Source organism: Apodemus sylvaticus, chromosome 18 (assembly GCF_947179515.1).
Source record: "Apodemus sylvaticus chromosome 18, mApoSyl1.1, whole genome shotgun sequence".
Lineage (NCBI taxonomy): Eukaryota > Metazoa > Chordata > Mammalia > Rodentia > Muridae > Apodemus > Apodemus sylvaticus.
In genome coordinates this window covers 52,921,146-52,944,508 of record NC_067489.1, presented here as the reverse complement: position 1 = coordinate 52,944,508, position 23,363 = coordinate 52,921,146, and positions in this window count along the sequence as shown.

Sequence of the window (23,363 nt, the reverse complement as noted above, 5' to 3'; positions counted from 1 at the left end):
TCTAGTTTAGAAAGGAAGAGAGGAAAATGCTTAAGAAAAAAGTTACAATTTCTCCAGAAATGAAAAGGAAATTATAGACGCCCAAGAAGGGTGTAAAATTGGTTCAAAGCATGATTCATTAGAGTGAACTGAATTTTATTTTAAGCACTTGTTAGGAAGCATTTAACTCTGGTGATAAAAGCAATTGTCAATAGGCCATAGATTGACTTCAGTGGACAACATGTGGATATATAAGATACTTGCTTAAAGGTAATTAATTATGACAAGCTATCCATAGTATGTATTGAGATATCTAAGTATATATTATCTTGACAAAGGAAGTATGGATTTGCATACAATATCTTAAAAATCTCATATTTCTTCTATTTCAAGAACAATTTTAATGTTTTAATAATCAGTAAATATATACAAAGATAGCACATATTTTCTGCTTATTCTTCTATGTGTCTTTGCATGCAGTAAATTTTTCCATGCATTGTTTTCACTTACTCCTGTCAAATCAGAAAGCATCAACTATCACATCTGTTACATATAGTATGGTGTGTTTGACTTGAGAAGATTTTCATATAAAAATCTTACAACAGTATTAGACACAGGGATATTCAAAGAAAATTACATATTTTTGTTGGATATTTTATTTATTTATATTTCAAATGTCATCCCCTTTCTTAGTTTCCCCAATGGAAACCCTCTATCCCATCCCCCTGCCCCTGATTCTAAGAGGGTGCTCCCCCACCCGTCAACCCACTCCTGCCTCCCAGCCCTGGCATTGCCCTACACTGGTGCATTGAGCCTTCACAGGACCAAGGGCCTCTACTACCACTGATGCATGACAAGGCCATCTTCTGCTACATATTTGGTTGGAGCCATGGGTCACTCCATGTGCACTCTTTGTTTGGTGGTTTAGTTCCTGGGAGCTCTTGGGGGGGTGGTTCTGGTAGGTTGATATTGTTATTCTTCCTATGAGGTTTATAATTTAACCCTTTTTTCAAAGTCCCTATTTAGATTAAAAAGAAAGGAAATAAATTATGTAGAAAAATAATGGGTGATTTTGAGATAAATGCTCAGACAAAACAGTGTCTTCAGAAATGGAAAGTTGAACAAAGAACTAGGGTTGAAGAGAAGACAGGAACTGAAGGTACAATTTGGTTTTAAGAGAAACACATTAGTTACTGCTATTTTACTTTAGACATCCTATTGTTTGTTTATAAAAATAGTCAACATATAAAAATCAGTTACTTGGGATGACAAATTACTTGTGATTTACAAGTTATTTATAGCTATAATGAGATTCTCCACCAAAATCAATTACTTGGTATAGCAAGATAACTAAAGGGTTATAGTCCTTAACCAAAAACTTGAAGATTTGAGTTAAATAACTGAAACGATCAGAAGAAAGACTCCTACTGACTTCCTCTTATTTCCTGTACATACAAACTCTGGCACATGCTTTCACCAATAAATTCATTAATATCATAAAATGTTTTAAATTGTATTCATCAATAAGAAACTCAACGAGAAAGAAATTAGAATAAATACTCCCATTCACAATAACTTCAAGAAATCTGGGATCAAGCCTAGGAGGTCAAAGACATGTTTGAGAAAATAAAAAGAAAACTGAAAAAGACGCCAGAGGATGATGGGAAAGCTTTTGGTTTCATTTTTATTATTATTACTTTTATTTTACTTTTTCCATTCCAGTTGTTACCCCTGCAAGAACTTTTGTTTTCAAAAATTGGCAGAATTATTATTGTGAACTTACTATATTATCAAAAGTGATTTACAGTTACATTGAGGTTCTGCACCAACATTCCAGTGCTTTTACCTACAGAACTCAGAGGGAGAATTCCATACTTTAAATGGGAGAAAAATGTTATGGATGACCAAAACAGTTAAGTGCAATTACAGATAGCATATCACATGATCACAAGTATTACTACAGAATATTGGGGTTAGACATATACCCCCAGATATTAGCACCAAAACAAAAATGGAAAAATGGATCAAAAGAGAGGACCTAAACTAAGTCTAACATACAATTTTTCATATATGTGTTAAAATAAAAAATGTATTTTCAATAAATGCTTCTTACAAACTAGACATCCACCTACCAAATAATGAGCTTCAAAGCATATCTCTCAATTCACACAAAATCAATTTGCAGTAGATCAAAAGCTTTGATTAAGAACCTGAAACACTGACATTGATGGAGAAAATAAGCACTTCAGGATATAAGTATGGATAAAAACTTTCTAAATGCACTCCCAATTTCAAAAGAAATAGTACTGAGTATTCACGTAGGTATTACATAAAATTTTTAAAGTTTTCCACAAGAAATGGTCATCCATATGAATAAACAGCCTACAGAATAGAAGAAAACCTTTGCTATCTACACTACTCACAGGGGTTTAATATTTAGAATACATAATGGACTGCAAACATTTAACATACAAAAACAAAACTGCCAAAGCACAAAGAAGTTAATGAATGGAACATACAGTTCTCAAAAGAAGAAATGCAAAATGGCAATATTTTTCTTTTTATTGAAAAATAGAATTTTTTCACATAGTATATCCTGGCTATAGTTTTCTCCATCTACTCCTCCTCCTAGTTCTTCTCTACATCCCCTTCCATCCTGATCCACAACCTTTCTGTCTCTGCTTAGAAAACAAACAAGCTTGTATGAGATAATAATATAATATATTAAAGATAATATAATCAATATGCACACAGTGAGTTGGACAAGGTAAGTCAGAGCAGAAGAAGAGCCCAGGAGGAGGCACATGTATGAGAGATTCATTCATTTGCACACTCAGAAATCCCCAAAAGAACCACTAAACTGGAAGCCATAATATACGTGCAGAGAGACCTGAGGGATGCAGACCTGTGCACATCCTGTGTCTGCTGCTTCAGTCTGGGTGAGTTCAGAAGAGCTTTGCTTAGTTGATTTAGAGGGTGTTGTTTCCTTAATGTCTTTCTTTCCGTCTGGTACTTCCACTCTTTTTGCCTCCTTTATGTAAGCTTGAGCCCTATGGGGAAGAATTTGATGGAGATGTCTCAATGTCTCTCGCTCTCTGTATAATGCTTGGCTCTGGGTCCCTGTGTTTGTTCCCATCTGCTGCAAAGGAAGATTCTCTGAATATGAAAAGGCCAATAATTTTTAAAACATCTAATGTCCATAGCTATCACAAAAATACAAATTACATCTATGTTAAGATTCAAGTTCTTCCCAGTCATAATGGTTATCATTATTATATGCTCAAATAAAATCACAAGTATTGAGAGCTAAACACATTAATAGAATTAGCAGAAATTTTCTGCTTCCTGGATGTGTAAGTCAGCCCTTCTCTGGAATTATCTTCTTATAAGAAAAAAAGATAATAGAATAGTGTCACTAGCAAGACACTCTCTCCTTGTCATAAACACTAAGGAAACATAATTCTGTAAGCAATAGAAATGCTGGAGGACACTGCATCTTAGCAGCACTGCTGAGAGATGAAGGAACACTCAAACTAAATTGTGTGTGTGTGTGTGTGTGTGTGTGGTGTATGCACGTGTGTGTGCAGTCATGCATGTGGCAAGCAAGCAAGTTTGGTCAGTTCTCTTCTGAAACCTTGTGGAATCTGGGAGACCATCTCATGTCATCAGGTCTAGCATGGTGCCACTGACCCCTGTGCATTTCCTGTCCTGTCTGTTGTCCCAAGCTCTTTCCTGCTTGATTAATGAGCTTTAATAAACCTTGTATCTCAAAGCTTCCCCTTGGCAATATCTTTGTTTTGTTGGTAACCTACTCCACTAACTTAGCACACCTAGGCTGAACAGATGTCTCATGTGGTATGTAGTTCTCTTGAAATAAGGTATAGCAATGTATTCTTTATAATATTGAAATCTGTTTGACTTTTGAAGAATATAGAGCCTTTTCATGATCATGTTCTCCATCTCTGCAATTAATTAGTGTTTTTGTGTTTTGTTTTAAATATAACCCTTTTAATCAAGATATATCCATTATGGTACTTGCTAAACTTTAGGGATTTTTTTTGAGGCAGAGCAAATTAGCATCTAAATCAGATCTGTTTAATTAGTCATTTTTATGATTTAGCATCTGCCCATTTATTTTTCAACAGCATATGATGAGCTACATTTTCTAAGTTTTGTTTTAGATTCTCATAGAATCTCACAAGTATGTACAGTAGATATGTCAGAAATAGCAAATATAGCTGAAAATAATGGATTATGCTTGAAGCTTAATTATAACCAATATGTAAATGTTTAACACTAAATATAAGACCTCTTATATGTCAGTTCAGAAATACCCAACGCTTTGCTGAAGTTTCATAATTTTAAAACAAAACATGTTTGGAATTTCAAAGAGGATTAAGTGGCTTGGAACCACATAGGAGAGTAGCAGTAGTAGAAATATATAGTATAGTATATATACTATAGTAGAAATATACAGGTAATATCCCATGTGATCAGATTTAAGCCTGGAAAAAGAAAAAAAAAAACCTATCCAAACCTTAGATAGTAGGATGCATGACAGGAAAAGAAAAAGATGTACCTCAGTGAAAATTTAAACAAAACAAAAAAGGAAAGGCTCAGTAAATCACATAGATATAATTCAGTATGCTATATAATATATTTAAGATCCATAATTCTGCAGCACATAGATATTGGAGACTGCCCATTTTACCCACTATTGTTCTGGAAAGAGAATAATCTTGACAAGTGTTACAGATAATCATTTTGGCAAAACAGTTGGAAAGATTTTTTTTTCATTTAAACAGTTTAAACCCTTCTCTTCTTCACTGTCAAGTTGAGGGACCATGCGAAGAATCAGTGTGGGACGGGAAATGGGTTGTGAAGACATAGGTCCAGAGACACAATTCTATCTGAAGAGAAATGGGATGTGCTGTAGAGAAAAGCAGGGCGTGTTTTCATTGGGGAATGTAAGTCTGACTTGTGGGAGCAGGAACAAGATGAGCTATGTGAATATGACCTGCAGGCTCAACAGAGATGGCTGTGTCCATGGCAACTGTGATTTCTCAGTGCTTATGCCTCATCCCCCAACACAACATAGATTGCTTTTGCTGCACTAATTTGGACATTGTCAGGGCAACAGCAATATTTTGCTATAATTCAAACTCTGCATCATACATTTCTCAAACCCTAACATGTTCCAGAAAAATATGTTGGGTATACAATGGTGAAGAAATGAGAATTCCATATTCTCCCATGGTAGGGGCATCTTGAGGACATTTCTTCACTTAGCACATTTGTGAGCAGAAAACACTGGAAAGAACTTAGCCTCTGTTAATAGTAGCTCATGGAAGCCTGCAAAAAATGTAAGAGAGGGCTCAGCCAAAAAAGTGATCCTTTCTGGTCTGACCTGTTTGCACCTCAGATTTAAAAAATAAATAAATTTTAAAAAATTTATAACCCTGCAGCAAATGTTGACAAAGCCTCGGGGAAAAAGAAATCCTAAAACACTGCCTAAGAGGGTGTCAATTAGTCCATCCAATGTGGGAATCCCTATGGAAGGTCCTTACAATTCTAGGAAATATAGTTGAATCGTAGTTCAGATACACCTCTTTTGGGTACATTTAAAAATGAGTCAAAACCTTCATACAATATAGATAACTGCACACCAACACATACTGATTCACTGTTCACAATAGCCAAGATGTGAAAATAATCTATTTTCACCAATGGATAATTGGAAAAAGAAAAAGTATAAATATATACAGTGTAAAACTATTTATTTATGATGGCATTACTATTTGAGAAGCGCTCACTATAAACCTCTCCTCAAACTTGTGACCCTCCTACTCTATCTTACTTAATGCTGGGATTATAGATATGCACCCTATTCAAAACTTAACTCACAGATTTGGATGACACAATGCATATCCTACATCGGTGCTTGCATTTTTGTTGGAGAGAAAGTTAACCCTCAACAACAAACCTCTGGTAGTTTCACTGTTCTCTTCCTCTGCTTCCTCCTTTACCTCTAGTGCCCTTCCTTGAGGGTGTGGGGCTCTGGTACAAATTTTGCTTCACCCTAAAGCAACAGCAACATTATGGCTGCTTTCTTTCTTTCTCCACTCAATACCTTCTCTATCAGACATTGGGTGGTTTCACTTTCTTATCTCTCTTGAGTTCTTCCAAACACAGAAGCTTTACTTTGTTTAAGATTTGGTTTAGGACTTTGATTTTGTTTTATGAATATTATATCTGTGTAAACATCTGTAGTCACATCTTTACATCTTTGCTGTTCAGTGCATGAAGACTAGTTTTTGATCTACTGTCACTTTCAAAACTTCTCTTCTTTACTAACCTTAATTTTTTTCTAGATTTTGATTTACAGTGAGAGATATATGATTCCAATTCCACTGTTTGGCTATTGTGAGTTTATTAATACATCTAACTTAGGCATTGTACATGGAGTCTGAGTAAAGAAAGGTACAGACCTGATAATGCAGCATGGGAGTTGGCAATTCAGACTACATTTATTTATTGGATTACCTGTTTTATATGAGTACAGCTTGTAGGATACTAACACAAATACAACAGTAATATCAAATATAGTTATGGACCACTTTAATATATCATGATACTGGAATTTTGCAATATTTTAAAATATTATGAGTTACCAAATATGGTATAAAGTAAGTACATGCTGTTGAGAAACATGTACCAATTCATCTATCCAAGTCAGGACTATGAAAAAAATTGAATTTAAGAAAACAAAATAAGAATTTGTGGGAAGTACAGTAGAAAAAAAGTACAGTATGGCTGAAGTTATTTAACAAAATGAAAATTGTATATAAATAACATACACAAACACACACACACAGATACAGAGATCGAGACAGCGATAGAGACCGAGAGAGTGACACACACACACACACACACACACACACACACACACACACACAGAGAGAGAGAGAGAGAGAGAGAGAGAGAGAGAGAGAGAGAGAGAGAGAGAGATATCCCAGGGCTTTATATTTGCTGGCGCTGCACCCTACCTTCAGTCAGTTTGAACATATTTTATTTTGGCCTTGCTTGATTTAATTGCCTGATGTGAAACTCATAAACACACATAAAGAACACTGTGCCTTTTACCTTAATGCCAAGGACTGTCATATAGTGCTCCACTGATGAATTTAATCATGTCTTTTGTTTTCATGAAGTGGGTGTGATTTAGTTCATTCTCTGTAAGGATAAATGGTATAAATTGAATCAGGATGATTAAAATTACTTAAAATGAATGAATACCCATTAAAAACTTTAGATTTTTATATCTATAGAGAATGGTAAATCATTAAATGTTTGTAATTACTTCTGTTTAGTGATCTAAGAGGATATCAAATGTAAAAATTCATTATGCTGATTGACAATGTTATGTACTAAAATCAAATTTTCATCATGTCTGGTTAAGAAAATACTTATTTACTATAACTACTAAAGCTGTAGATATACAATATTAAGGAGGCAGAAGAAGATGGATCTCTATCAATTGAAAGACAACCTAATCTACATAGCAAGTTCCAGGATGACCAGGGCTGTATAATGGAACTCTGTCTAAATAATAGTAATAGTAATAGAAGGGGTGAGAAGAATCATGGGGGAAGGGAATGAATAGTAAGAAATGATGTAAATACACTGCTTGTGTATGAAGTCTTCACAAAAATAATTAAAATAGAAACAAAATATCCCAAATAAATAAACAAAAACAAAATATTGATTTTAAAAAATAAATGCTGAATGAGTATGTATTAATTGGTAAAGTTTTTTGTCTAGAATAGACATATCCTTGGATCTAATACTAGTAGCACAACAAAAGTGAACGATAGTGCTTAAGATAATATAAGTCTTACTAAAACTACAATATACCACAAATAGCATCCCTGATCATCCAGGGTCCCTACAATGTTTTTCAAATACTACAGATGAATTATTTGCATGGCATCAAAAACTATCAGACAATTAAATGCTTAAAATAATTCTATGGCAATCAATAAATTGTAAAATGAAACTAAAAGACAGTTCTGCAGAGGCAGTGCTCATGATATGGTCCTGTTCGCCCACTGGATTTTGATCTGTCAGTAAAGAAACTCGTGGGCTAATTGCTGAGTGAAAGGTAAAGGCAGGACTTCCAGGTTCCTGAAGAAAAAGTAGACAGATGCAAGGAAAGAGAATGGAATCATGCTTTGGAAGAAGAAATAGGTAGCCATGTGAGATCTCCTTTGGAAAGGTGGGCTGTGGCCACTACTGAAGATGGGTGGTCAGAGATGTTTAGTAGGAACTAAATTCAATTGACCAACTAAAGTTAGGGCAGGTGGGAGGTGCAAAGCTAAGAGTAATGCTAAGGGCATGCTTTCCAGGTAGGAGATAGCCCAGCTTTTGTGCTAAGAAGGCAAGTTGGAAATGAACAAGTGTGTGTGTGTGTGTATGTGTGTCTGTGTGCGCACACACGCGCATGCACGTGTGCGTGTGCGTGCGCGCGCGCGTGTGTGTGTGTGTGTGTGTGTGTGTGTGTGTGTGTGTGTGTGTATTCAAGGGAAGCTGGGCAGAGGCACATAGTGGGGGTCCCATTCCTGTAACATAGGTTTGGTAGCAAAAAGGCACACACAACATAGGTAACACAGGAGTGGAGGAGCATCATTATCTGTTAGAACTTCTGTAAAGATGGGGGAAACAGTCATGGTCCTGGCCCCAGTTCCTTTCTGCTGTCTCACCAGTGTTCCTTGGAACCATCTTAGTTCAATTTGAGGTATCTCAGAAGCCTGTGATGCCTTGCTCTCCATTTTACTTTTTCCTTAACAAGGTTAACTTACACATCCAACAAGGTCCTCCTTCTGTTTCTTTTTTTTTTATTGATATATTTTTTATTTACATTTCAAATGATTTCCCCTTTTCTAGACCCCCACTCCCCAAAAGTCCCATCAGCCCCCTTCCCTACCCCTGTTTTCCCACCCAACCCTTCCCACTTCCCTGTTCTGGTTTTGCCCTATACTGCTTCACTGAGTCTTTCCAGAACAAGGGGCCACTCCTCCGTTCTTTTTGTACCTCATTTGATATGTGGATTATGTTTTGGGTATTCCAGTTTTCTAGGTTAACACCCACTTAGTAGTGAGTGCATACCATGATTCATCTTTTGAGTCTGGGTTACCTCACTTAGTGTGATGTTCTCCAGCTCCATCCATTTGCCTAATAATTTCATGAATTCATTGTTTCTAATGGCTGAATAGTATTCCATTGTGTAGATATACCACATTTTTTGCATCCACTCTTTTGTTGAGGGATATCTGGGTTCTTTCCAGCTTCTGGCAATTATAAATAGGGCTGCTATGAACATAGTGGAACATGTATCCTTATTACATGCTGGGGAATCTTCTGGGTACATTCCCGGGAGTTGTATAGCAGGATCTTCTGGAAGTGAGGTGCCCAGTTTTCGGAGGAACCACCAGACTGATTTCCAGAGTGGTTGTACCAATTTGCAACCCCACCAGCAGTGGAGGAGTGTTCCTCTTTCTCCACATCCTCGCCAACATCTGCTGTCTCCTGAACTTTTAATCTTAGCCATTCTGACTGGTGTAACATGAAATCTCAGGGTTGTTTTGATTTGCATTTCCTTAATGATGAATGAAGTTGAGCATTTTTTAAGATGCTTCCCTCCTTCTGTTTCTATTTCAAGGTTAAGATTGTCTAAGAGGAGCAACATGGTATGTAACTGTTGAGTCTTGACATTTTGAGGGATGGGGAATATCTCATTTATGCCTGTCTATACCTGGCCTGTGAATACCTATCTACTGGGTTCCCCCATTGGAGTGTGGTAGAGGGAAAGCATATTGGCCACCACTGACTTGATGAGTCTTGACCCACTTAGAGAAGTCCTCAGTAATCATCTGAGCCAGTAGCATGAAATCCCCTGGGCATAAATCTTCTGTTACACAAAAGCCTACCCATGCATGAGGCCAGTTTGAATGACTTGTTAAATGAAAAGTCTAGGATCGAGTGGATGGGCAACTGGCGCTTTCCCATTGCTATATTGTCAGTGTACATGATGGGAAACGGGGACTTCCAACTAAAAGGGACAAAAATGGCAGATTCCTAAATGCATCCCAAAAGAGTGGCTGGGCATGGGCTTGAGAATTAGCCATTATTATAGCACCATCAGTAGAAAAGATGTATAAGGTCCTGTCTTTGGTCCTTCTGGAGACATTTTCTGTGCCTATTTCACAAGAGCCTAAGCTAGGGACATATTCACCACCTATGTCATTCTGCAAGGCTGTCCTCAGTGGTTCCATTTGTTCCATATGAACTTTCGTCAATACAGTACTTGATGGATCTGCCACCAACACTTAAGTGGTCCTTCTGGAAATAAACAAACAAACCCTGGTCCCATAGTTGGCAGAAGGGCTGGACCCTTCCTGGGTCTATAGGGTTTCTCCAATAGACCACAGTCATATGTTGGGAGGAGAACCTGCTTGTGAAAATTTAACACTTTTTCTATCAATTTATCCTGGTGTCAAGTCTCTCATATCCCCACTAATTGTTCTTTTAAAAGAGGAGTGGAGTCTGCTCAATAATATCTTGGCCTTGAGGGTTATGGGGAATTACAGTTGAGTGGGAGATATTAGTCCTAACAAAAGGAGGGAAAGAATGTACTAATGTATGCTCACCCATTCCCATTGTCTATCTTTACAATATAAGGAACACCCATAACCAGCATAGTCATTCTCATAGTGGCAATCACCATCTTGGCATTTACTTTGGGTTGTGCTGTCACAAAAACATAAGAGAAGAAATCTATGCAGACATGAATATATTCTAAACTCTCAGACTCAGGGATGTGACCATCATCAATTTGCCTCAAGGAGTAAGGATGAAGGCCTCAGAAGTTTAACATCCCTAGGATCCCATGGTCCCAAAGAAGGCTGTAGACTGAGCAGGCACACACTAAATGTTTGTATGAGGCTGGGGTGAGATTAGAGAAAAGTCTATGTAGCAAGAATGGAACCATGCATGTAGGAATTTCACTAGTTTTAAAGGGATGGTGAAAAGGTAGAAAACAGCTAGTTTGCTTCTCAGTTGCCTTACACAATTAAGAATACCCAGGAGATTAAGATGAAAATGATATAAAAGTATGAGACCTTTTGCTCAATTACTGTAAATGGATCATAGCTATGTGTAAGGGTCCATCTCAGGGCTTGACAAAAGCTCATGGTAAACATTTGATTACATTGATGGCATACTGACTATCACTGAAGATGTTGATGTGCCCTAGTCAGTCACTCAATAACGTTAAAATGGCCAGCAGTTCACCTAATTGAACTGAACTGTTGAAGCATTGCTTAAATACTTTCGGAGTAGAGTTATTAGAGGTATATAGGACAGAACCAAAACCATCCATATAGGCATCTATGATGTCAGAGGCAGCCTGTGGAATGGGCCTTTCAGAAACAAAGTGCCTATTGGATATGCTCATCATAGGCAAGTTGGAAAGAAATTTCATGGTTGGGGAAAAGATTATCTAAGTTCCCATCATAGCTAACAAGGAATGTCTGAACTCTATGGTGAGAGAGTTAAATGCCCAGAAAAGCAGACCCTGAGTAAAGGGTATCACAGTTAGGTCTGAGCAATGATTCAGAAGTGTCAAAGAGGTTTTTAGCACCATGAAAGCTGTTAGCAATTTACTATTAACAAAAAGCTTAACAGAGGGTGCTGAAGAGTAAGCCAAGTGAATTCAATATAGTATTTTGTCAGGGGGCTTGGGGAGAACTCCAGTAGGGAGGTCCTGTGTTGGGAGGACAAGGCCTCATACTTCTAAATATGTGTTAAAACAGTGAAGGAAAACATCATGAAAGCCCTGGTTAACTTTGGCCAAGGCTTCCTTGGCTTCAGAGGTGATTCTTGGGCTGTTTCAGTTCTTTTATTTATTTTTCCTTTTTTTTCATTGGATATTTTCTTTATTTACATTTCAAATGTTATCCCTTTTCCTCTTTTCCCCTCCAGAAAACCCCTACGCAATTCCCCCTCCCCCTGCTTCTATGAAGATGTCCCCCCCCACCCATCCACCCACTCCTGCCTCCCTGGTCTGGCATTACCCTACATTAGGGCATGGGGCATAAAGCCTTCACAGGACCAAGGGCCTCTCCTTCCTTGATGTCTGAAAGAAGTCAGTTGTCCACAGGTGACAGTCAAGTAGGGATGGATCCATGCTAAATTACCTTAAGTGTTCTGTATGGAGGCTAACATAGGAGGTATAGGGAAGGTGAATTGCAGCTTTAGGGACCAAGTAGTATCAGATATTGTAATGTGACCCATGAACAAGTATAGCTCCTGTTCCTGTACCTTTTCAGCTCCAACATGGAGCCCCATACTTCTGAGTACTTGAGTTATTTTTTGTAGCTTTACCACAAATCCCTGCCTTGTAGTATGACCAGTGATAATGTCCTACCCTTCCACTCCTCTAGGCAGGACCCAGTCAGGTTCTCCTTCCCTAAGGCACTGAGCTTTGGAGATAAGGACAGGAGTGACCTCAAGATCAGGTGGCTGGACAGAGTCAGCTGGTAGGTGACTGAGATAGCTTGAAACTAGGGAATCCTTAAGTTCCTTTGCCAATGCTGCTTAACTGCTGCCCACAGAGAAGGGAGGCAGTTACTAAGGCTGTCCAAGCTGCACCAGCCCATAGGAGACTGGCAATCAACACCAGGAATTAGGTAAGAAAAATGTTCTGCTTTAGGTCACTGAGAGTTACTGAAGCAATTTCAGTTACTTTCCTGAGGGTGATCATAGTGCAAAGGCAGACCTGATCAAAGTAATTTGAAGGTTCCTGTAATGGAGCAGCAGGAGAGCTATAATTACCCTCTCCCTGAAAAGCTTCAGGGAGGGTTGGCCACTTGTCTAGTTAAGTTACCCTGTCTGAAAATCTCAGCCTTGTCAAAGTAGCTTTCCAGTCCTGTGGGGTATTCAGTGTAGTGGCCTTGGATTCAAACATTGGCTCCACAAACGGAGTATGTAACCCATGCCCAGCTACTGTCTTTTATATTTTTGCGAGTCCTCCATAGAGGAAGGGTCCCAGATTCTCTGTGAGGGATCATTTCCCACAGGATAATGGAAGATGAGTGGAAACACTGGTTCAGATGATTTCCTTTCACATTAATTTTCAAGATCTGTCTTATTAGGGTAAAATGGAGACAATAATATTTGCTGGCTCTGTCGTCTCCTTATCTAGAGGCACCTGTGCCCTCTGAGCTTTCTGGAGGGACTATTGGAGAGTCAGCCCCAGAATTTGCAAAACAAAACTGACATTGGCTATGGATCTAGCACAGAATCACAAAGGCAGCACAAGATGTCGGCTAACATCTATGAATATAAGTCCGGAAGTTTCTCATACAAGGTATTGAGTATCTTTTCAGAACATGTCAGCTGCCTATTCTCCAAGATCCTTTTCAAAACCTTCTGTTGACTACACTTTCTCTGAGAACTGGTACTGCCCATTTTCCTTGGTTAGGTCTACTTAATCTGCTTTTTGTCATGCAGGATTTTCAGGGCTCCCTATTCAGGCAGATGTGAAATGGGACTAAGGATGGAGCTGGGTGATAATGGAGTCACATGATGTATCCCTGGAAGTCAGACTCCCAGAGACCAGCATCAGGGTGCAAATCTGAGTTTATAGTCCATCATATAAGCTTTTATACCTTGTTTGAGCCAATCCAAGCCCCTAAATACTAGGCCAATTGTATCTCACCATACTGTTATCATAACCCAGGCCTGATGAGGTAACTCACAAGGAGGGGTGGGAGCATTGTCACCCATTTAAACTTGAGTGAAGACAAGGGAAGCAGACATCTTTCTGGCCTTGGTAGCCTATTGCTATCTCACTGGTGTTCTGGGAGCCATCTTAGATCTAATGCTGTGTGCTGGATTCAGGATTCTGAGGAATGTCAGAAGCTTGTGGCTCCTATCTCTACATCCCAGTCTTTCTTTTCCAACAGCAGCTTCCCCATCCCAAACACATGCTATGTATTCTGACTACAGTTTCCCCTCCTAATTTCACTTCCTCCCAATCTGTGCTCCAGTCCAGATCGACCCCTTTCTATCTCTCATTAGAAAACAAACATGCATCTAAGGGATAGTAATGATTAATCTAATATAATAAAACATAGTATAATATGATAACACAGTAAGAGGAAACAAAAATGAACACACAGGAATTGGGCAAAGCATTAGAAGGAAAAGAGACCAAGGGAAGGCACATGAAAAAGAACCTGTTCATTTTACACTCAGGGAACCCACACAAATAATAAACCAGTAGCCATAATACATATGCAAAAGATCTATAAGTTAAAAGCAAAGAAGAAAAATATGTAAGAATAAAATAAGTATAATTTTTTTTAATTAAAAGAGACAATGCCTTGACACAACATGGTGAGACAAGGCACCTCCAAAAACATAGCTGTCCTTTTCAGTTGGCCATCTATGCTAGCCATGCAACCTACCATTAAGAGTGGCTTGTTTTTACACTGAGACTCCCTTGGAGGGAACTAAATTTTCATTTTCAAATAGTTACCAATTGGAGATTGCTTCTGTGCTAGGTGTGGAGGCATATGTTTACTTCTCTTTTCAGCTCTGGACCCCATCTGGTGCAGAACCTTGAAGGCTCTGGGTATGCTAGTTCCGACTCTGGGAGTTCTTATGTTTGTCTATAATACTGATTTAAAGGGCCATGCTTATTTGGTGTCCTTCACTACATACTACATCCTTTCTACCACCTCTTCCATAGGGTTCCCAGAGTCCTAAGTTAGGGATTTGATGAGGACATCCCTTTCAGGGCTGAGTATTACAAGATTACAAATTCACTGCACAATGTCTGACTATGGGTCCCTGAATCTATCCCCATATGCTTCAGATGGAAAATTTCCTCATTATAGCTGAGCATATTTGTCTTTCTGATCCTGGAACTCAGTATGCTATTTTCTACGAGTATAGAAAAATGTCATTAGGAGTCATTTTATTGCTATGTTGTATTGCTTTTGTTCAGAATATTACTCTTTGGTTTTATCCTAGGATCCTGAGCTATCTAGTCTTAAGTTCTTGGTCACTCAAGCTGTGTTGGAATGCAATGATCTTGTAGAGTGGGACTTCAGTCAGATATTGGTTACTCCTACAGACTTTGTGCCACTATTGCACTGATATATCTTGCCATTAGGACACTATAAGGGTTTATGGCTGGGTTGGAATTTACATTTATACTTTGGTATCATTTCTAGAATCTTCCTGTACTCAAAACTCTACAATGTAGAGGTGAAGACTCTATTTAATCACCAGTTCAACTTCTTCATGTATAAAGAATTGCAAAGATTGCTTCTTTCAGCAAAGAAGCCTGGGTGTCAATTTGTGCAGCACATCTGTTATCTTGGCAGTAACTTGGTTTGTTTGCAGATCCTATGGGACCATTTTGGACAACTCGATTAGATGTAACCCAGTCCTGATACTGAAAACTTCCTTTGGGGACAGGGATGGCCAGTTAGAGATATCTCCTCCAGTACTTGTCACCTGAATTTAACTACTATTCATATATATGTATATACATATATATTAAATAGAAATTTTCTAACATATGTTTATTAGAAAATTTCTATTGTAATAAATTACCAAACTACCTTCAAATGGCCCTGGGTTTTAGTTGTCTGTCTCTGTATTCTCTTTCCCATCCTCCTCTAGACTTGCTCCTCCCACTCTAGCCCTATTCCCATCCATCCATAACTATTTTATTTCTCTTTCATAGAGATATTTACTAGTCTACTACTACTGTCTTACACATTTCACAATCTCTGTGGCTCTACTGATAGTGGCTTGGTTATCATTGACTTATTAGCTCATGTCCACACATAAATGAATACATACCATATTTGTCTTTCTAATCCTATCACTCAGTTTGATGTTGTTTAGCTATATACAATTAGATGAGAATATGTGATTTCATTTTTCTTAAAAGGGTAAGTAATAACGCATTGTGTAAATGTACTCTTTATCTGTCGGGTGATAGGCATATGGGTAGTTTGCAAGTTCTGCCTACTATGAATAGAAAGGCAATGAACATGATTAAGCAAGTATATCCAGTATGTTAAAGCACTGAAAATCTTGAGGTAGATTTATATGCAGCTTCCTGTGGGACTGTCACATTGAGCTTCATATTGGCTGTTCAAGTACATACTCTCCTTACTCCACATCCTTCCCAGTATAAGCTGTCACTTGTTTTATTTATCTTAGCTATTCTTGTGGGTGTAAGATTAACTCTCAAAATAGGTTAGATTTGCATTTCCCTGATGACTAAGAATATTGAACATTTCAAGTGTTTCTCAGCCATTTGAGTTTCCTCTTTTGAGAATTCTCTATTTAGATCTGCATCCCATTGTTTATTGGATGACTTGTTCGACTAATATCATTTATGAGTCCTTCATATAATTTGGATATTGGCCCTCCCTAAAACGTGAAGTTGCTAATTTTTTCCTATTCCATGAGGAACTGCTTTGTCCAAATTTCAGAGTCCTTTGTTGCACAGAAGCTTTATAGCTTCTTGAGACTCCATTTATAAGTTACTGGTCTTAGTGGCTGTGTTAACGGTGTTTGGTTCAGGAAGATTTTCCCCATGCCAATGAATCCAAGGCTAATTCCTTCTTTCTCCTTGTTCAGGTTCAGTATATCTGCTTTTATGTTGTAGTTTTTGAACCATTTGTACTTGAGTCTTGTGCAGGATGGTAAGTATAGATATATTTGGATTCATTACATGTAGCTACCATTCAGTGAAGAATGTCTTTTTTCCTAGGTTGTATTTCAGAATTCTTTATCAAAACTTATATAATCCATACAAATCTATATATATATATATGTGGATTTACATCTGGCTTCTCAAGTTGATCTCTTTGATCAGTGTATGTATTGATACAGCTTGAAATAAAGTATGGTGATAACTGTAAGAGTTCTTTTATTATTCAGTTTTGTTTTAGGTTTCCTGGGTTTGTTGTTGTTGTTTTTTTGCTTTTGTTAGTTTGGCTAGTTGGTTGGTTTTAGTTTTAGTTTCAGTTTTTTATTTTCATTTTGTTTATTTTTGTCTGGTGTGTGTGTGTGTGTGTGTGTGTGTGTGTGTGTGTGTGTGTGTGAGTGTGTGTCCTCCTATGAAGTTGAAAATTATTTTGTCTTGATCTGTAGAGAGGTTTGTTGGAATATTTTGGGTATTTCATTGAATATGGAGATTGCTGTTCTTAGGGTAGCCATTTTTACTATATTAATCCAACAATCCCTGAACAAGAGAAATCTTTCTAACTTCTGATATCTTTTTTGCTTTCTTTCTAAAACTTATTAAAATTTTTAATACAAATCTTTCACTTGATTGTTTAGAGTTATCACAAGATATTTTGAGACAATTGTGAAAAGTGTTGTTTTCTTAATTTCTTTCTCAGTCCATTTCATGTTTGTATACACAAGGGCTACTATTTTTGCGTTAATTTATATCCTGCTAAAAGTTTATTTCAATTGTAGGACTTTCAAAGTGGTATTTTCAAGGCTATGTATGTATATCACTATGTTCTCTATGAATGAAAATATATTTGCTTCTTTCTTTCCAAAAATGCTTTGAGGTTCTCCCTGTTTGAATTGATGATGGTGATGAGCTCTTTGTAAACTGCCTCTATTATGTTGAGGTATGTACAATTTACGTCTAATCTCTCCAAGAATTTTATCATGTTTGATGTTGTTAAAGGTGAGTGCTGAATATAAGGAGATGATCATGTGTTTATTTTTTGTCTTTCAGTTTGTTTGTATGATAGATTGTGTTTCTTATATTACATTGTTGAACTATCTCTGTATCTGTGAGATGAAAACAACTTGATCATGGTTTACAATGTTTTTATGTGCATTTGGATTAGATTTTTGGGGTGTTTTATTGAAAGCAATATACATCTGTGCTCATAAGGGAAAATGGTCTATAATTTTCTTTCTGTTAGATTTTATGCAATTTCGGTGTCAGGCTAACTATGGCCTCATAGAAAGAACTGAGAAATGCTCTTCTGTTTCTGTTTTGTAGAAAACTTTGAGACAATATGGGGTTAGCTCCTCTTTGAAAGTCCAGTAGAATTCTGCAATAAAATTACATGGCCCTGAAGAGTTTTTGATTTGGAAAATTTTTATTTTTATTTATTTATTTTTAAATATTTTTATTTTCTATACTCTCTGTTTACATTCCAAATGATTTCACCTTTCCAGGATCCCCCCTCCCCATATGTCCCATAAACCTTCTTCTCTCCATCCATTCTCCAATCACCTCCCTCCTTTTTTTCTCTGTCCTTATATTCCCCTCCAATGCTAGATCAATCCTTTCCAGGATCAGGACCTTCTCCATACTTCTTCATGGGAGTTATTTGTTATGCAATTTGTGCCTTGAGTATTCAGAGCTTCTGGGCTAATTAATATCCACTTATCAGAGATTCCCTTCCATGTGTATTCTTTTGTGACTGCGTTACCTCACTTAGGATGTTATTTTCCAGATCAAACAATTTGCCTAAAAATTTTGAGAATTCATTGTTTCTAATTGCTGAGTAGTAGTCCATTGTGTAAATATACCACATTTTCTGTATCTATTCCTCCTTTGAGGGGCATCTGGGAATTTTTAATTGTGGCTTATTTTTAAATATGTGTTATAGGTCTGTATAAATTTCTTCTCTGCGTTTGATCTAAGTTTGGTAGGTGATATGTATGGAGAAAATTAACCATTTCTTTATCTTCCAATTTGATGGGATAAAGGTTTTTAAATTATGTCCATATAATTATCTAATGTTTTTGATGCTTGATGCTAAGCTTCCTGTTTCATCCCTAATTATGTTACTTTAGCTACCTTGTTTCCAACTTTTAGATAATTTGGATACGAGTTTGTCAATCTTTTTAAATTTCTCTAAATATTTTACAATTCTTTGCTTCATTGGTTCTTATTTTTTATGTTTTGGTTGTTGTTTCTATATTGTTTATTTTAGCCCTCTATTTCACCATTATTTTATTGTTATCTAATTTTAATCGTGATTCCTTCTTTTGGTTCCAGAGCTTTCAGATGTTATGTTAAGTTACTAGCATGAGCTATTTCTCTCACTCTCACTCTCTCTCCCTCCTTCCCCACTCCCCTCCCCCTTCTCTTTCTCCCTCACTCTATGTAGGTGGTTAGTGCTGAGAACTTGCCTCATAGAACCACCTTGATAGTGCCCTATAAGTTTGGGTATGCTGTGTATCATATACACTCAATTCTAGAAAGTCTTCAACTTAATTTCTGCCTTTACTTGTTTTTATTCAGTAGTGAGTTGTTCAGTTTCCATGAGTTTGTAATCTTTCTGTTGCTTCTGTTATTGTTGATATCCAGCTTTACTGCATGGTGGTCTGGTAAGATGGAGGTTGTTAATTTTAATTTTGTTGTGTGTGTTGAGACTTGCTTATGTCTGCTTAGCACCTCAACAAGGTGCTAAGAAGGTATGCTGTAGGGGTGAAGGGACCAAAATGTTCTGTAAATATATGTTATGTCCATTTGATTTATGGCATCACTTAGCTACAGGATTTCTCTGATTAGTTTTTGCATGGATGATCAGTATATTGGCATGAGTAGGATATTGAAATATTGCACTCTTAGTTTGTAAGAGTCACTATGTGATTTATGCTGTAGTGATATTTATTTTATGAACTGTCTTTTCCTTATGCTTGTTTTATACATATGAAGAATTGCCACGTCTTCTTGGTAGATTTTTTTTCCTTTGATGAGTATTTAGTGTTCTTCCCTATATCTTCTGATTGCATTTGGTTTTAAGTCTATTTTTTCAAATATTAAAATGGGTACTCCAGCTTACTTCTTAAATTATTTTTCTTGGAATATCTATTTATATCTTTGTTACTGTTGATAATAAATTGTGTCTCTTGGATGTGGCTGAGGGGTGGACCATGCTTTTATATTCATTCTGTTATTCTGTGTCTTTGTATTGAGAAACTGAGATCACTGATGTTAAAAATAATCTCAATAAGCAGTGTTTGTTACATATTTCTTTTGTTTTTTCTGGTTGTGGTAGTGGTGGAAATGGTGGTGGTGGCATTGAGAGAAAGAGAGAGAGAGAGAGAGAGAGAGAGAGAGAGAGAGAGAGAGAGAGAGAGAGAGAGAGAGAGAGAGAAAGTTTGTGTTTCTCTTCATTTGATTTGATGGTTGGGGATTATTTATTGCTTGCATTTTCTTGGGTGTTGTTAACTTCTTTGGGTTGACGTTTTTCTTCTAAGAATTTTGTAAGGCTGGATTTTTAAGTAGATGATAGATAGATAGATACATACATACATAGATAGATAGATGTATGGATGTATGGATAGATAGATAGATAGATAGATAGATAGATAGATAGATAGATAGATAGATATAGATAGTAGCCTAGACTGGTGTCTGTGGTCTCTTAGAATCTGTAGATCATCTATCCAGGTTTTTCTGGCTTTTTGTGTCTTCACTGAAATATCATGTTTTATTCTGATTGGTCTACCTTAATATTTTATTTAGTCTTTTTTTACCTTTCAGCTCTTTGGCTTATATGTTTAGTGTTATGATTATTATGTGCCAAGGGGACTTTTTTTTTGATACTATTTAGTGTTTTATATGCTTCTTGTGACTTGATATGCATTCCTTATTTAGGTTAAGGAAATTTTCTCCTATGATTTTGTTGAATTTTATTTTCTATGCCTTAGAGTTGGAATCTTCTCCATCCTTTTTTCCTATTAATCCTAGTTTTTTTTAATAGTCTCACAGATTTTCTGCATTTTTTTGTACCATGAGATTTTTAGATTAAATGTTTTCTTTGACTACATTATCCATTTCTTTAATAGGAACCTCAATAATTGAGGATATCTCTTCCAACTCTTGTATTCTGTTAGTGAGGGTTGACTCCCAGATCTGTTTGAGTTTGAAAATTGAGTGCTTTTCAATTTCAGGTTTGGTTTTCTTTATTGATTCTATTTTCATCTTTGGGTCTTGCACTATTTTGTTCATTTCCTTCTACTGTTTTTTCAAAGGTTTCTGCAAGGGATTCACTTTCTAAAAACTTCAACCATGCTCATAAAATTTATTATAACATTTTTATCATGTGTTTCAGCTAGGTAGGATTCCTCAAGTCCTACTGTAATAAGGTTAGGGTATATTGTTCTGAGAGTTATTGACTGTGATTTTACATGGGGTTTGTTGGATCTCTCTCTCTCTCTCTCTCTCTCTCTCTCTCTCTCTCTCTCTCTCTCTCTCTGTCTGTCTATAATAGATAGTTGTGAGCTTCCATGTGGGACCTGAGTCCTCTAGAAGAGCAGCGGATGCTATAAACTGCTGAGCCATCTCTCTAACACCCTGGAAATTTATTTTACCCATAACGTCTAGTAACCCATGATCCCAGGTGGATATCCTACCAGGCAATTCACAAATACACTGTCTTAAGAACCAGAGAGGGCACCTTGTCCTACTTGTGCCAGAGGATCCAACATCCTCACACAGTCATACAAGTAGGCCAAGTACCAATGGATATAAAAAAATAAATAAACAAAGTGATTTTTAAAGTTTCCAGGTATTGGGAGCTGACATGTAGGAATGAGGATGAGCTAGGAATAGGGAGACAGGGTACTCAGCTGGAGTGAGGCAAGCAGGTGTTCTAGAGTGAGAAAAATCATAATTGGTAGACTGCTACAGAGCTGGGGATGATAACATGGGACTAACTATGGAGGAGAGATGAAGGGACAGTGGACATTGGAATTGCCTATTTCACAGATCTACTTGCTCTCTGACAGTCTTGGCTAAGAGGTTCCCAGAGAAAGAGCTGGGATAACAGAATGAGTGGGGAGGAAGTATGGAGAAGATCTGTATGATATGCTGGAAATGGAGGATATTCAGAGTTGTAGGGGAGGCTGTAGCATGTGGGCTCCTAGACAGATGGGAATGAAACTGGAGGATTGCATTTGGAAAAGGAGTATTGCTAAAGATCGGCATTTATACTACATTCTAATCTGGTCAGCGTAGTCTGCATTCACAGGGAATGCCACTGGAATTGGGGGCCTGGGATAAAGAGATGTGTGGGAGTGAAAGAAGGTTGTGGTAAAAGATGATGGGGGCAGAGAGGAAGGACAATTTTTAATTTTAATTAAAACATAGCATTACATTAATTCTTTAAAAATATGTTGAAGTATTTTTACTAAACTTTAACCAACTTTAACCAATAATTTACTAATTTTATAATTTAATGCATATAGTTGAATATATATATATATATATATATATATATCAGATATTTGTCAGTAACAACTGACAATTGACCAAATTTTAACAAATATATTGAAAATTCTTGCACAGAATAATTGTATTCTAATATGCAAGAGTTTATAGCTCTGAATAATCACTTGCTAAAATCACAATCTTTTCCAAATATTTCATAATAAACCCTGAGAGTTTTGTTTAACCAGATCTTAAGATCTATATCACTACTGGGATTCATGAGAAAAGTCTCTATCTAATTGAGTTGTTTGAAGCAACACAATACAGGTAACTGCCAAGACCAGCCTCAGCTTGGAGAGGGGGTCCTGAGGAAGTGGTGTTTAGGAACAGCAGAAGTAATGACCCAAAGTCAATGATGGGTGCAACCTGACAGCTCTGTGTTCTGCTCAAGATGGCTCTCCAGACAGCTGTCAAGATAGCTCAGCTCTTGTAGACCAAAGCACAGTATATATCAATGCAATCATACCCTAGGTTCCCTTTGATTATCCTACAAATGAGAATTTTATGATATTATGCCCCTGATTCTTCAGAAAACAAAAACAAAAACAAAAAAAACCAGTTAAATATATTTCTTTTATTTAATTATTTGTTTGTTTTTAATTCGATATAATTTATTTACATTTCAAATGATTTCCCCTTTTCTAGCCCCCCCACTCCCCGAAAGTCCCGTAAGCCCCCTTCTCTTCCCCTGTCCTCCCACCCACCCCTTCCCACTTCCCTGTTCTGGTTTTGCCGAATACTGTTTCACTGAGTCTTTCCAGAACCAGGCGCCACTCCTCCTTTCTTCTTGTACCTCATTTGATGTGTGGATTATGTTTTGGGTATTCCAGTTTTCTAGGTTAATAACCACTTATTAGTGAGTGCATACCATGATTCACCTTTTGAGTCTGGGTTACCTCACTTAGTATGATGTTCTCTAGCTCCATCCATTTGCCTAAGAATTTCATGAATTCATTGTTTCTAATGGCTGAATAGTACTCCACTGTGTAGATATACCACATTTTTTGCATCCACTCTTCTGTTGAGGGATACCTGGGTT